General features: G+C 48.7%; 1 protein-coding gene across 11 annotated transcripts in view; it reads right to left on the reverse strand.

The window, feature by feature from the left end:
* The window catches only part of Mgat5 (alpha-1,6-mannosylglycoprotein 6-beta-N-acetylglucosaminyltransferase), a 282,174-nt gene that overhangs the window by 44,034 nt on the left and 221,238 nt on the right, over positions 1–16,902 (reverse strand). The gene's annotated exons all lie outside the window — the stretch shown is intronic.

Here is a 16,902-nt window from a genome sequence, read left to right on the forward strand (position 1 = left end):
CTTCTCTCTGAAGCTGGGCAAGAGAGGGGTTCTCACAGAGTAGGGATGGACCCAGTCTCCGGAGAGCTGAGAATACCCAGGTGAGTCTTAGAGACAGCGAGGTTGAGTGGGAACTGTGAGGCTCCGTGAGCAGTGGGGAACACTCAGACTTTTGTCAGAAGCAAACCCAAAGGTCCCGCATCTGGAGGCCCAGGTTTCCAGGTCCCAAAACTGAAACCACCTGTTCCAAGGACGCAGGCTCACTTTCACTTCCCCTTACATACACGTGTGCCTGAGTTACACAAGCAGATTTTGTATGGCACGCCCCCGCCTTTCCTTTTTAATTTGAAGGATCCAAGCTCTGTAATGATTTCCAGTTGTGTCAAAGTAGCACACGCATTTTCCTAGTCTGTGTCCCCCGCCCCACACATACACATTGGGCAAATCTAGTAATAGCCAGTTTGTGACCAAAGAAAGAACTTGGGGGGGGAGGGAGGGAGGGAGAGAGAGAGAGAGAGAGAGAGAGAGAGAGAGAGAGAGAGAGAGAGAGAGAGAGAGAGAGAGAGAGAGAGAGAGTGTGCTGGGTGGCCCTAGCAGGCCAGAGTGCAGAGAAGTGGACTAAAACTCTATGCCTGCCATTCCTTCTCCTGTGACTATGACATAGCACCTTGGACTTGGGAGGAAACCTTTCAGAAACCCAGCTAAGCCAAGTTAAAATGACCTATTTTGTGCATCAGAGTAACAGCCGGCAATAAACAACCTTCTGACTGCAGGCTAGCCCAGGAGTAAAGGAAACATGTGAACCGCAGGCTCAGTCCTGCGCTGTGCATGTTTGCTGTGGCGGAAAGCTGCAGAGCTCATCTATGGTTTCAGAGATGTGGCCTCTTGACCAAGCAAGAGTGGAACAGTTTATAAGACCTGACTTCTTAAAGCCCGAGCCTGCTGAGGATCGTCTACCGCCTGTAAGTTAATTGGTAGGGTTCTAGCGTATGGGTGCCTGTACTAGGCATCTAGTAGCTCCTGTTCTCAGTGTCTTTTCAGAACCCCACTACACCCCTATTCCCTGGGAAGGAGGCAGGGAGCTCTGTAACCCCACTGACTTCCCTAATGGCCAAGTGGAGACCCAGTTCCAGGGCAGCTAGCAGCCCCAAAGATCCTGTGAGATCCTCTCCAGCACTCAGACTGTTCAACACAGAGGGCTAAGGGGCAAAGTGTTGGAGTCAGCACAAACAAGCGAAAATAGGGCAGTCAGGAGGCAATGAGAGGGGCTCAGGGCACCACCTCTCAGAATGAGGGAGCGAGGCAGACACACAGAGAAAAATGGAGGAGGAAGGAAGGGGAAAGAGCAGAGGGGGAAGGGAGAGGAACAAGGAGGAAGAAAAGGCCAAGAAAGAGGAAGAGGAGGAGGAGAAGGAAGTAGAGGAGGAAGAGGGAAGGAGAGGGGAGAGGAGGAGGAGTGTGAGGAGAAGGAAGTAGAGGAGGAGGAAGGAGGAGTGTGAGGAAAAGTGGAGAGCCAGGCTTGGGGTGTAGCTCAGTATTAGAACATGCACCTAGCGTGCATGAAACCCCGTGCATCTCTCTCCATGCCATCCTGGGCTACATGAGATACTACCCTCCCCGCCCCCTCCTAAAAAAAAGCAAAGACACTGGAAGAAGCCAGTGTCCAAGGTTTAGCGATGGCCATGCTACCTTCATGAGTCTCTAGACACCTACACTAGCAACGGTGCTGGCCACCCCTACATTTTCACTTGAGTCACTTGGGGCAGATTCTTCTCACACAAAAGAGGCTCTCAGGACAGTCCGCTGGCTTTGAAGTGGGGACTGGAAGTGGACGCAGGCATCTGTCCCTGATGCAAAGAGAGGCCTCGCTGCTAACAACCAGCTGCTGGCTGGGGAGGCCCCAGCAGGGGCTGCAGCAAGCCACAGACGCAAAAGGCCCATGTGGTTTCATTTGAGCCGAAACTCCTTCCCTGCAGACAGATTCAAGATTAGGATCCCAGACAAAGGCCTGGGAAAGGAAGGATCTGCAAGGTCACACATGTGCTGTGACCAAATCCAGGAAAGGCGTGGCAGGGGTGGGGGTGCTCCAAGCAGGAAGGCATAGGCAAGGAGGAAGCCTATGGAAAGGCTCAACAAGTAGAGATTCCCTTCAGGGAGGCCTTAAATAGTCAACTGAGAAGATACTGGCAGGAGATCAGAGGGGGATGCTTCCCGCAGAGCTAACCTTTGAAGTAGATGCGACAGGTAATGCTACTTCTCTCTGCTACGCCTTTAGTCACACGCAAACATCTTGCCATCATCTAGGGTGTCAGCTGTGATTTAGTACAGCCACCTACCAATAGTTCACGCTTTGGAAAGTCACATGTTAGTGGCATCTGATGGTGGACCTTTGGAAGCAATTAGGATTACAGAAATTGAGATCTCATCATAGCTAGCCTTGTGGAGGTTTTGCAGAAATCTGGGAGACGGAGCCATGTTTCTGTTCCAAATGGAGCTGCAACCAGACACTCTCAGACAGCTCCCCACTGAGACTAGAAATCTGACAGAAAGCAACTTAAGCAGAGAGGAGTGGAGTTTGGCTTGTAGTCTGAGGGCATATAGTCTGTCGCGGTGGGGAATAGGAGGCCCTGGTCACACTGCCTCCAGTCAGTCAGGAATCAGAGAGAATAGCAAGCTGGACCAGGTTGTAAATCCCAAGGGCTCACCCCGTGACCCTCCTCCTTCAGCGAGGCTCTCTACCTAATTTTACAGAATGCCTCCAGCTAGGGACCAAGTGAACCTATATGGAAAGGGAAATCTCAAATTCAAATCACAGTAATTCCCCAGATGTGTGTGTGTGTGTATGCAAATATGGTGCTGTCAATGATGAGTTTTGAGGTAGAGTCTCTCATTGGCCTGGGGCTTACTGACTTGATCTCAGAAAACTTCCTATCTCCACCTCCCCTGTCTGGGAATGACAACTGTATGCCACTGCAACCGATTTTTAAACATGGGCTCTGGAGACCAGACTCTGGTTCTCCTGCTTGTGTGGCAAAGTACATTCCCACCGAGACATTACCGTAATCATTTTAACAGACCCTGCGGCTCAAAAAGGCCTGAAATTTCCAGGAAGGACTGTGTCAAACGTCACTACAAAATAACGACTATGCCTCAATGTTTTATCTGAAAAGAAAAGAAAAAGACTAACATGGGAAGCAATGTTAGGCATATGGATAGTGTTTATACATGTGGGTGTTTGTAGTTCAAGTCCATAACTTTGCACGAGGATGATCTAAATTAACTTCCAGATGCTGGGTACTGAGGAGTGATCACTTGCAGGGGTGGACACAGCTTGACTAATAACTGTAATATATAATCGCTACATTAAAATACCACCAGATCTCAACATCAGTAAATCTGGGTAGCATTTGGAGGTCAGCTATGATTTAATAGGTCTACCGATAGCTCACGCTTTGAAAATTCACATGTTAATGGTATCTGGAGGTGGAGGACCTTTGGGGAAGTAATTAGGATGAGATGAAGTCTGAGGGGTGGGGGTGACCCTCATGATGGAATAATGGCTTTATAAAAAGGGGCAGAAACCCCGCGTTAGCACACTTGTTCTGGATGGCTACATGAGGCCCCTCACATTGCTATGATGTAGCTAGAGGCTCTTGCCAGACCCTGAGTAAATGATAACCATGTGCCGGAACTTCCCAGCCTCAAGTATTTCATTAAAACAAAAATGGGTTAAGGCAACACTTTACACATGTATGTGCATGTGTGCACACACAAGCTGGAGGTCCACCTTGGATGTGGTTCCTCAGATGCTGTCTACCTTGTGTTTTGAGATAGTTTCTCACGGACCCAGGGCTCGCTGGTTGAGAGAAGCACCCCCCCCCCACCTCTCAGGGCTGGGATTCCAAGCATAGATCAGCGCACCCAGGGTCATGAGACTTGGGGTGAACAGACTCCACATGTCTGTCACTCACAAGATTCATCAGGGCCCCTCTGCAGAGTTACACAAGCAGATAACAACTCCCGTGACAGACACGACCATCCCAGCTCCTGAGAGGGGACCTCACAGACTGCTGAGGTGCCTGCAAGCCATGCAGAGAGCTCTGGGGCTACAGGTTTTCTGAGCTGTCAGAAATATTGGGGTGGGCTTCTCTGTGATGCAGCTGCTTTTGAGTCATCGCTGTAATGTTTCACTCATTATCCTGTTAGTGATCCTAATAAAAACTCTTTGGCTTACCAAGCCAAACCTTTGTGCAATTGTTGCTTTAATCTGTATTGGGTTCCCTTTCTAGCATGAGTGGACTGTGTGTGTGTGTGTGTGTGTGTGTGTGTGTGTGTGTGGTGTAAAGACGTGGGCCCCCAGAAACTTTCCTTCTCTGACTGAAGATGCTCAAGGGCAAAGAAAATCTATTCCTAAAAGCCCCATAGCTGAAGCATAGCTCCATCCCTGTCTCACAGCCATCATGTGAGATGCTTCTGCGAGTCCTCAAATGAGCAACCTACAGCCTCCCCGGTACTTCCGAGTCTCTAGCTTAGTTTAAATTCTCATTAAAAATAACTGATCTAACTGACTAAAATGAAAACCCACCAACCCTCACCTGGAGGCGTGGGGGTGTGAAGCAGAGGAACAGGGAACAGGCGAGGGAAGAGTGGACGCTGTCAGAGCTCCCTGCCTATTTCTGGCTATAGCTTGAGGCATAACAGGTAGTGAGATATTAAGAGCTCTGGGAAGCTAATCTAATCTAAGCCACATTGAGCTCCTCAGGGCCAGGTGAGAGGTGAAACCAAGAACTGGAGGATCAGACTTTCTTCAGTCAACTTCTCTTGTGCCCAGGAAGCGGCATCACTTTCTTTGGCAAATGTGGTACTCGGACAGAGGATGGAGGGGATGCTAGACAGCTCTGTATTTAAGAACACACCTGTTCTCTGCTCTAGTCACGGTCTGCCCCTCTCCTGACATTTCTCCCCATCCATATGGGGGACCCCGTGGCCTGCCACCTAAAAATTATGGGCTAGGAAGACAGCTCAGTGGGTGTGCGGATGGCTGCACAAGCATGAGGATCTGAGTTCAAATCTCCAGCACCCATGTAAAGCCCCAGATGCAACTATGCTCAGGTTGTAATTCCAACACTGGAGGCTGGGGAGCAGAGACAGGAGGATTGCTGAGGCTTGCTGGCTGCTAGCCTAGCCACAGGTTCTGTAAGGGACCTTGTCTCAAGGGAATAAGGTGGAAAATGATAGAGCAGGACATATGATGTCTTATTTTTCCCCATATAAACATAGTTGTGTGTACCTTTACATGCATGCATACATAGACACAGACACAGGCAGGCAGGCAGGCAGGCAGGCAGGCAGGCAGACAGACAGACAGACAGACAGACAGACAGACAGACAGACACACACTACTCAAAATTGACTCATCCGGTGATGGGCACCTGGCAAGTGTTTGCCAGTAGAATTCTGTTCCAGAAGTACTTGGTGGGTTTGGAAAGTCAACACTGTCCACAGTAGGAGAAATGAGCCACAAAACCAGTCAGTACAGACCCTAGCCAGAGGGCAAGGCTGCAGGAAGAAAATTAGAATCTTTATGCAAAGAAATAGTTCGTCTGTCACTGTTCTGACAAAGTTATCTGACCAGTGTAAGTTAGAGAAGGAAGGGTTTACTTTGGCTCTCAGTTTAAGAAAGGATATAATCCATCGTGATGGGGAGCACATGGGGGCAGGAGCCACCGCAGCCAAGCAGAGGACAGGAAGTGAGGCTACATTGCGACACATAAAAGCCTGCTCCGAGTAACCCACTTTCTCCAGGGAGTTTTGCCTTCTAAAAGTTCCTGTCTCAAAACACAAGGTGGGGGATAGAGAGACGGCACAGCTGTTAGGAGCACTTGCTGTTCAATCATCTGGACAGGAGTTTGGGTATCAGCATCCAAGCTAGGCAACTCACAAATGCCTGTACTTGTGCTCCAAGGGATCTGATGCCTTCTTCTGGTTCCTGAAGGAACCCACATGCAGATGTGCCCTTACTTACACATTGACACGTGTGTGTGCACACGCGTGCGCTCTCTCTCTCTCACACACACACACCATCAAAAACAAGGTGGAAGGTGCCTGAAGAACAATGGCAGAAGTTATCCTTTGATTCTGCAGCTGCACACACAAGTCCCAGCCACCATGGCCCCATGAAAACACACACACACACACACACACACACACACACACACACACACACACACACACACTTGCTGACAGGTGCTTTGGAAAGGGCAGTAAGTACTCAGTTTATATCCTGTTAGACACCTACTAGAATCATGAAACTGACAGAAAAGCACCTGCAAATGTGGCGCTAATGACAGCCCTGAGCTATAAAGGAACAATCCACAAATGGGAATTCTTGCATGATGAATGCTTACACTGCCCTGCCCCGCCCTGCTTGACTCAATGCCCTACTGATCTCAGGCTGAGCCACCTAGTTAGCATGCTCTCCTGGTTTCCAACACTGTGTTTCAGGGCTTTCTGCACTTAACAAATGCTTCTTAAAGGGCCCTGGGGAGCTGCCAGCGAGTTTGCAAAAACAAGAAACCCTTTGCCATGACCCCCTTTCAGCTTGGAGGAGGGCAGGAGGTCGTCAAATTGAAAAGCTGCTTTCCTTCTCCCCAGCGCAGATGTAGTCACTTGCTGGATCATAATGTCCCTTAATCTACTCAGACTGACCACCAGCCTCATTACCGTGCTCAGGAAGGGGCTGGGAAGGCTGGAGGCAGACCGCTATGGCTCACATGTATCAACAAGTCCTCCACGTGCTGCCTGCTATCAGCGCCACCTGGGCAGGCAAAACAGAAACCAGACTGCAAGTGCAGAGAGTGAGCTGTCACAGAGGAAAGTTGGAAGGATGCTGGGCAATACTGTGTGCGCGCGCACGTGTGTGTGTGTGTGTGTGTGTGTGTGTGTGTGTGTGTGTGTGTGTGTGTACACATACAGTTGCATGTATATGTGCATAGTTGTGTGTGGGGAACCAGATGTTAGCCCCAGATGTTTTTCCCAGTCACCATCACCTTGATTCTTGAGGCAGGGTCTTTGGCTGAACCTGGAGTTCACTGATTGGTTAGGATGGCTGGCCAGTGAGATTCCAGGCATCCTCCTGTCTCTGTCCACAGGCAAGTGTCACCATATGGAGCTTTTACAAGAGTGCTGGACATCTGAACTCAGGTCACACATGCACTCGGCGAACGTTCTACAAACTGAGCCATCAACCCAGCCTTTCGGAGCTGGATGCTTTTGTAAACTTCCTGGAGTACTGTTGGGTGGCTGGTGGAGTGCATGACTGGAAGATCCCATCCCTGAAGCTGAGGGCTTTGGCAGAGGTTGGCTGCTGTTATCTCACAAAGGAGAACTGCTACCGCACAGGGCTATCCTGTGAACATCTCCAGGGAACCTCACAACGTGAGGTGGTCAAGGTGACACTGAACATCTGCTAGCCACAAAGTGCAGACCCCAGAGACCTGTAGCAAACCGAGCCAAGTGAGTCCCTCAAATGAGCAGCCAGCCCTCCTCTGGAGGCAGGGCATAAGAGACATACTCCCCAGGGTATGGATGGCTGCTAGCTAACTAGTTCCCAGTCGCACCTAGTCAGGTAGAAGTCTCCATGGAATTTGCTACACACCACTGACCACCAGACACACATGTACAGGCCTTGTAGTCAAATACTGAACTCCCAGGACCAGGCTTCTCTTAGTGAATGGGTGGACTGCACAGAAAATGCCTAATAGGGAATGACCGGGCAGAGTGCTGCCCACAGGGGTGACAGGGACAGCAGGCAGCTATAAAGTCAGGAGTCAAGAAGAAATCAAACCACTAACTTGAGAAAGCCAAATAGTGACTCAGTGCAGGTGAGTGATACACAGGGTTTGGGGAGGCGGCGGGTTGACAAGACCCCCTGATAATCTCTCTAAAGAAACCGGGAGAACCCAGGAGGTAGGGCACTAGGCAGGGTCAGTTCTACTGCTGCGGCTGTTTCCCGTTCCTGATCTAGACCCTTCCCCACTTTGTCCCTGTGGGGTGGGGTGAGCTGGAAGGCGGTGGGGAAGGATAAGGAGACTGTAGAAGGTGAGGCATCTCTTGGGGGAAGCAGGACTTGGCAGCCAAGCAAAGACGCCTGACTTCAAAGGCTGCTCAGAGTTCCCATTAGTAAGCTAAAGTGGGTACTTTAATTACCGAGGTGGGACTGTTCTTGGAAGGCAGGGTAATAGAAGGATAAACTTTTCTACTATTTAAGAGGGGAGAGGGCATGTCCCAAATTGAATCCAAAGGGCAGAGAAGTGACTAAAAAGTGAGGGTTCCAACAGTTGGTTTCTCTTGTGTCCTGTGAAGTCCCACACCTTCAACTTAATTCTACAAGGTGCTTTTAGGTGGGAGACGGGTGGTCAACGTACCTTTGGCCCACACAGGTCCATTTCTAAGAGGTTTAGAGAAACGGCGGACTGGCGATTTTGTGGGTGTTGATTTGTGGGGAAGGGACTGAAGCTGATGGGCAGTGGACAGTGTCGTTTCACTGACAGGATGGGGGAACAGTCGCAGCTTGCTACTCCCTCAAGTCTGGTGGTGGCAAGGCTGTCCACAGGGTCACCTGCCTTTCCTGGTAGGCTTCATTCAGGGTCAGAGGATGGAAACAGAGAGGGGCAGTGATGCCAGGAAGGTGCTTCTGAGCCATGGGGGGGAGGGTGAGAGTCAAAAGTGAAAGGAAGGTAATCCAGAGCACTCACTCAAAGGCTTGCTCTCTGTAGAAGCCCAGCTGCAGGAATTTTTCCTATGGCTTCTTTCACCCTTAGCAGTTGCAAATTGCAAGTGTCACCGCAGACACACAGTATGGAGAAAATCTGACGTGGAGACTGGTTCCTCCCTGAGGATTTCTGAGCTGATTCCAGTCTGTTTCCTGAGAAAGGCTGGGCAAGGCTCTCTAAGTGCTCTGTGAGAGGCAGGAAGCCCCATGCAAGTTTGAGCTCCCTTACAACTGCCTGGATTACACCAGGCATCTTAACCCTGGCCACTTAATTCTGTTTTGGTAAGTGTGTGTGCAAACATATACACATGAGTGTGGAAGCCAGAGGACAAACTGTTCCTAAGGCACTGTACACACAGACACATTCATACACACATACACAGACACAGAGCACACATACACATACACACATACACAGACAGACATACACCCCACACAGAGATACACAGGCACTCACAATTGGAGGTCAGTATCTGACTGCAGGTCTGTACATGTGTGTCTGACAGTCATCGATGTGTAACAGAAATTCCTGGAGGTAATGAGGCTCTTCAAATGGTTCCCTAGAGGCCCCTACTTGACTAGGTGGAGCTGGGAACTAATCCCTCCATAGACATCTTCCTTCCTCTCTCTGGTAGGCAATGGCTGCCAGGGAGATGTGTGTGTGTGTGCCAGCGTGCATATTTGAGACAGGGTCTCTCATTGGTCTGGATCTCATTGAGTAGCCCAGGTGGCTGACAAGTGAACCCCAGATATCTGTCTGTTTCTGTTTCCTTAGCACTAGAATTATAAGCCCATATGTCATTAAACCTGGCCTTTCTTTTATTTTTCTTAAATGTGGCTTATGGGGCTTGAACTTGGGGCCTCTTTTACAAACGGAGGTATCTACCCAGGCTTGGGCAACCTATACATTTGTTTTATAAACAAAGTTCCATGGATGGAAAAAGAGGGGCTGTGGTGATTTGAAAGTCCTCTGGGCCATTGAGACTTAAGACTTTGAATTCATGACACACATTCTCGTAGGTCTCCTTAGGGCTTAGTGATCAGAGGCAAGAAGCTTCGTGGCTGCTGACACCATGCAGGCCCATCTCACCAGTTCCCCATCTCTGGGTGGTAACTCTCTCTCACTCAAACAAAAACAAGAACGAACAAACAAACAAACAAAAAACAACAAAAATAAAAAATCCAACAACAAAACAAAAAAACCCAAACCAAAAATAAAAAAATCCAACAACAAAACAAAACAAAACAATACCCCCCCAAACACTGCCATTTCCTGAACAGAGTCAAAGATGGTCAAGTGGGCAAAACAGACAAGTCATAAATCCCAAAGCAGGGCCAACCTAGAGAGTTCCTTCCCCAGAAGTCCCCAGATAATCAGAAGCTTAAGATCTTCAGTGGCATCAGAGTGGCTCACACCTGGGGGGAATGAAGCCTCTCTCCTTAGGTCAAAGGTCACACTCAGAAACAACAACTGAAATGAATAATAATAACAGCGGGAAGGAAAATATACACAGTAATACTGTATGGAAAGTTACACAGGTAATCATGTCACTAAGGAATACATTTGAGCTGGGTGTAGCTTGGTGTGGAGAGTGCTCTCCTGGAGTGTAAGACGGTCCTCCTTTCTGTCTCTCATATGGCCCCTAGTGTGGTGGTGCATGCCTGCAATCCCAGCACTCGAGAAGAAAAGACAAGAGTTCAAGGTCATCCTAGTAAACAGAGAATATGAGGCTAGCCTGGGATATATTAGAAAATATAGATAAACGGCGGGTCCGTACTTTAAAATGATCTTACACTATGTATTTATGTATTTATAAAAAGGGAGAAGACGCCACCTTGGTCTTGTCTCTCTATGTGAAGTGCAACAATTACTAACTACTGTTTTCTAGCACAGATGGTGGCACAGCTATCAAAGATCCCACCCATGCCTATGTCCTTCATACATTCATGTCCATGGAAGCAGTCAAAGATTTGTGCACCATCTTTACTTGTTGTTTATAAGGAAAAATCTCTAAAAAGTAATTCTCTTAAGTTTCTTTCGGGTGAAGCAAGATGCACAAGTAAGTCACACAGTGACTTGCACAACACATGGGATCTGTTCATTCATGCACGGTAGGATGAAAGATAATCACTTTTTTTTTAACTGTTCCCCATATAATTATCTTGGAGATGGAGGTGGGAAGATAACAAACTCACTTAGCAGCCCATCCCACATGAAGTGATTACACAGGAATCTGGGAATCCAGGAAGGCCCACTTCTATGGGAAAATACCCATCTTTATCCTTCATTACAAAGAGGAAGCCAGTCCTAGCCTCTCTCACAGCCGGGACCACAAAGGGCACCTTGATCACACGTACCAGGTAGGTATGTGATGTGACACTCTTGAGAGTGTGCGTGCTTATGAATCCTTTAAAGGCAGCAGGTGTTGCACGACACCAAGAAGGGCTCCATTCATTGAATTTTAATTACATAAAGCACAAGCCGGGGGCCAGACAGATGGCTCTGAGGGTACAGGCACTTGACATGCGAGCCAGGAGACCCGAGCTAGATTACCCGGAACCCCTGGTGGAAGGGAAGGATGGACTGCAGAGAAGTGTCATTTTCACACGTGCACCACGGCATGGGTGCCCCTCCAACCCATCAACACCTTAGTCAACATACAAACAATGACAGAAAACCCCAGCCACGGCAGCCACCATGACATACACAGTATGGGGCTGAGACCTTTCACTAAGGATTTATCCCACCAAGGGGCAGATGGCTCAGGGGGTAATGTGCATACCCCACAAGCAGGAGGACCTGAGTTTAGATCTGCAGCACCATATACAAGCCGGGCATTGTGGTGCGTGTCTACAATCCCAGCACTGGTGAGGCAGGCACAGGAGCGTCGCCACCCTGAGGCTCACTGGGCAGCCAGCCTGGCAGAAAACGTGAAGCTCCAAGTTCCTTGAGAGACCTGAGCCTGAAAAATGAGGCGCAGAATAGGAAGACACGCCATGTCATCTTCTGGCCTCCACAGGCCACCCAGAAACCAGACAGGTCTCAACTGCAACCGTGGTGACTTCACAGTAGGGAGGGGGCAGGCCCTGCATGTGACAGCGCTGCAGATGTTTCTGCAGACCTCACGCTTGGCCGACCTTACTAGCAACGTCACAGACTGTGCAGCTGCGATGACCCAGTGTGGGGAGAGAAGAAACTCTGTAAACCGGTAGGTGGCTGGTAGTAGCACACCTGTCCCCAGCCATGTGATCTGGGGCTCTGTTTACATTTAATATGGTAAGGTATCCTAGATTAAAAAATCCCGATTGGAAGACTTATCTATTTATCATGTACATATGTGTGAGTATATATGGAGGTCAGAGGACAACTTGGGGAGAAGAGAAGAGAAGAGAAGAGAAGAGAAGAGAAGAGAAGAGAAGAGAAGAGAAGAGAAGAGGGCAGGCAAGAGAGGGGACCAGGAGCCAAGACAGCATGTGGGAACCGAGGGGGCACATAGCCAAGATGGCTGGGTTAGTAGTAGGAAAAGAGAATGGTGAAGGGAAGTGAAACTCAGGGGTTTGGGGTAGGATATGGGGTACACTTACCAGGATGACTTGGTAACAGGTGCTTGTGAGTAGGGACTGAGGGAGTCTGGAGGCCACACTCCTCTCTGATATGTTGAATAGGCACCTCAGTTAGCCTTTAGTCCTGAGTTTCTTTGCGACCAAACAGATACTCCGCCTGCCTACCCAGGGGCTCCCCACTAATGTCAGCAGCCCAACACCGGCTTGCTTCTACCATGCTGCACATTTGCTATGGCAAATTTCTAGTCTCCAGCCCGAGCACAGACTCGCAGCACCAGTTAAATTTCCTCTCCCAGGCCCTCTGCCCGAGCCACGCCGCGCTAACACCCAGGCTTCAGGGTGATGGATGGTAATGGAAGTGTGGAATCTCTCCCCTCAGAATGCCATGTGTCAGCATGCTGCTGTTTGGAGGGTACGACCTGACGTGTGACAAACCAAGCCACTTAAAACACAAGACTCCCTTCCCGGCTCCGATCAAAATGAGAAGCTCCTTCTACATGGCAGGCACATCTCTGTTTTGTCGAGGTGTACAGATTGAGATTCTGATGCAGGGGCAGAGACAGAGGTTTTTTTTCCAAAGACAGCTGACAGCCGGCTTTAAAGGGATGGCTGATTTGTAGGAGAGGAGCTAAAAATATCCTCCCCTTTCCTCCCCTCCAAATAAGCCACGTGCTGCCAGTAATGTCTTCACTCCATCCCTGATTTCTTGAAAACACGAAGATAGCAAAATAAAAAGTGATGAGTATAATCAGAGCGCATTGGAGTTTGAAGTGCTGGCAATAAATGTGTTTAGGAAGGGAGAGTATTGAACAAGGGTGCCGCTGAGGAGCCCTGGCGTGGAAACAGGGGCAGGTGGGATACGGGCAGAACAAGGAAAGCTGGGGCTCACCTTGCTCCATCATTCTGGGAAAGGTTTCCTGTGGTCCCATGTCCTTCCCTTCCCCACGCTTTCCCACTCTGCCCTGATCCTCAGCTCTGTTCATCATTACCAGGACCAAGGCAGACAGACCCCAGGGGGAAACAGCAGGCCAGGGAAGGGCTGTGGAGCCTCCCCTGGGAAGTGGGCTCACCCACCTCACCCTAGCGTCTTTGGTTAACAACTGGGGCTCGTGATTTGAATAAAATCGAATTTCCAGAAACCAAAGGACTTCCATAATGGAATAAAGGTAATTCTGTAATGGAAATTGCACTATGCATATGGTATTTCCCATTTTTTGTACATACTATTTTACTGGACCCCAAGTTTGGCCAGTCTAGGATATAGACCCCAGAGTGGGATCCCCTAGAGCAGGAGTTCTCAACCTGTGGGTTGTGACCCCTTTGGGGATCACATATCACATATCCTGCATATCAGACATTCACATTGCGATTCATAACAGTAGCAAAATTACAGTTATGATGTAGCAATGAAATAATTTTATGGTTGGAGGTCACCGGAACATAAGGAATTGTGTAAAAGGGTCACAGCATTAGAAAGGTTGAGAACCAGTGACCTAGAGGATGAGAAAAAATAGGAAAATTTTTGCTATGATTCTCAACATTTTAATAACACGAAGAACACTATTATGGTGTTGCATATTTGTTATTCATGTTTATGTGTACATGCATGTTCATGTGCGTGTACAAGTGTGTGCATGCATACAGAAGCCAGAGGATAACCTTGGTTGCCATCCTCAGAAAGGCCATCCTCCTCCTTTGAGACAGGGTCTCTCATTGGCCTCGAGTCACCAAAAGGCTAGCCTGGATGGCTGGTGAGCCCCAGGGATCCTCCTGTCTCTGCACCCCTAGACTGGGGTCACAAATACACATCATGGTCTGTACTTTTATGTAGGATCCAGAGCTTGAACTCAGGTCCCATGCTTTCCCAGCAAGCACATCACAACGAGCTGCCTATAGCCCCAACACTGCATATTCTTACCAGTAAATTCGTATCTGTATATGAGGAAGCTATTTTTTCATGAGCAGGGCTATAACAATCAAACAAATTGAAGGCAATGTGGCATCTTGGAACCTTGAGTTGAATCTTTTTTTGGTTTTTTTGTTTTTTTGTTTTTCTAGGCAGGGTTTCTCTGTATTGTTTTGGAGGCTGTCCTGGAACTCGCTCTGTAGACCAGGCTGGCCTTGAACTTACAGAGATCCGCCTGCCTCTGCCTCCCGAGTGCTGGGATTAAAGCCGTGTGCCACCACCGCCCGGCTTGAGTTGAATCTTGCAAGAACCAGTGGCATCAATGGCTGTGATAAAGAAGGACAAGCAATGATGCTACACCAGCTCCACCTGTTGTGGCCACGGAATACCCTAACAGTAGAATGAAGCTGTTCTCTAAATTCCCGCAGACCACAGGAAAAAGTGAATGAGTCCACCATGAAGATTTCTAAGAGGTGGTGTGTGGTCCCCTGCCTTTGACAATTCCTAAGTGGAACATGGTAGATCCCCTCTGACAGATCCCCTCTAACAACAACAGATCCATCCCCTCTAACAACAGATCCATGCCCTCTAACAGATCCCCTTAACAGAGTACCTTCCCCCCACCAAAGGAAGAGCAGGGATCTTCAGATTGCTGTAGCAGCAGCTTGCCCCAGCCCACATTAGTTCTAATTCCAAATGTATTCAGGTCACCTTCACACACCATTAGCTCAGCTACCAAGCCATTAGACACCATATGTGCATGACCGAGGGCCTCAGGGTCTCCAGGAAAAGAATTAATCACTGGGAACCTATCTGGCTGGTCGGCCTGATAGTTCAGCTGGTACAACATATGTGGGCACATGGAGGCTGAAGCTGAAGTCTGCTTGGAAAAACTCAAGCACAAAGAACACTCTCCTTTAGGAAGGAGTGGGTCTGGGGAAAACAGAGGAGGCGGCTCTCTGCAGATGTTCTCCAGGTCTGACTTTCCAGATGGTTCCCAAGTTAGCATGCGTATGCTAAATTTACTAGTTAATTTAGCATCAGTAAGAATAACTGTAACAGGAGCTCGGGCGATGGCTCAGTTGGTAAAGTGCTTGCCTTGCAGGCATGAGGACCTGAGTTTTAAACCAAGGTGGGACCAGGCATGGTAGTGCATCTATTCCTATGACATCAGCACTGGGAAAAAGGAGGTAAAGAGATTCCTGAGACTCACTGACCAGCAAGCCTAACTGAATCTGCAAGGCTCAGGCCAGCCAGTGAGAAACAAAGTGGATGGTGACTATGCATACATGTATAACTTTATAACACACTAGCACACACACGCACACACACAAATAACTAACAGGCTGAAAAGTATCATACATACTTAAGAAACTGTATAAAGACATTGGATTACACTATCTCTAGCAGGAACAGAGGAACAAACGGGCCTGGGAAGCCATTGCCAGTGGTTGCTAACATTAAGAGCAAGAGACGGGGTCAGTGAGATAGCTAAGAGGAAGGTTCTTGTTGCCTGATGACCTGAGTCCAATCCCTGGACCCACATGGTGGAAGCAGGGAACACATTCCCAAAAGTTGTCCTCTGACTAATTAAAATACAATAAATATTAAACATTTTATAAAAGAAGAAAAGCAAGACACAAGATGCCACGTGTTTGCAGACATTATCAGCTCACACCGCTGATTAAGGAGTCTTGCTAAATCAAGTCTGCATTTCATCAAGCCACTGTATCTTATCTACCAATTTCAGAAAATATACCAGGAAAAGAAAAATCATGAGTCTTATCTGGCATGTACAACTAGGAAAATGCAGACTTAGCTGCCTCAACAAACCAACCTCCATGAAAAGAGATTGGGTATTTTAGAGTTTGTAGCTCTGAGGATAGACCCCAGGGCTTTGGGCTCTCCAGGCACATTCCCACCACTCAGCTCCACCTCCAGCCCTGTATTTCAGTGCTGCGAGAGGCTTGCTGGTGGGGCCTTGCAGAGGACTTGAGTTTGGGTCCTAGAACCCACAGGGAGTGGCTCACAACTGCCGGTGCCTCCAACTCTAGGTGATCTTCTGACCTGCAGGAATGTGGCATACATTTACACAGGGGAGGAAGGAAGGAAGAAGGAAGAAGGAAGAAGGAAGGAAGGAAGGAAGGAAGGAAGGAAGGAAGGAAGGAAGGAAGGAAGGAAAACTAGGGATTAAGTTCAGTTGTGACAATGGGACTGTGGGGTTTCTTTTGAGAGATCCTTACATTCTAGAGATGCATATCCAAATTCAATGTCAAAATCATCTATGGTGGGCTGAGGAGACAGCTCAGTTAGTTGGCTACGCAGGAACAAGGATATGGAGCTCAACCCCCAAAATACATACAACAACGATCTCTCTCAGGCCTCGGCAATCTATGGGGCCTTGGATAGTAGACCAGCATTTAGCCCTGGCATACAAACGGACTTTGGGAGCCCATCCCACATGGAGGGATGCTGTCTCAGCCTGGACACATGAAAGAGGGCCTAGGCCCTGCCTAGGATGATATGACAGATTTTGAAGATTCCCCATGGAGGGCCTCACCCTCCCTGGGGAGCAGAGGGGGAATGGGATGGGGGTTGGGGGTTGGGGGGGGCGGGGGAGGAGGGGAGGGTAAGAGAGCTGGGACTGACATGTCAAGCAAGCTTGTTTCTAATTAAAATA

This window comes from Mesocricetus auratus, unplaced genomic scaffold (assembly GCF_017639785.1).
Source record: "Mesocricetus auratus isolate SY011 unplaced genomic scaffold, BCM_Maur_2.0 Super-Scaffold_100676, whole genome shotgun sequence".
NCBI lineage: Eukaryota > Metazoa > Chordata > Mammalia > Rodentia > Cricetidae > Mesocricetus > Mesocricetus auratus.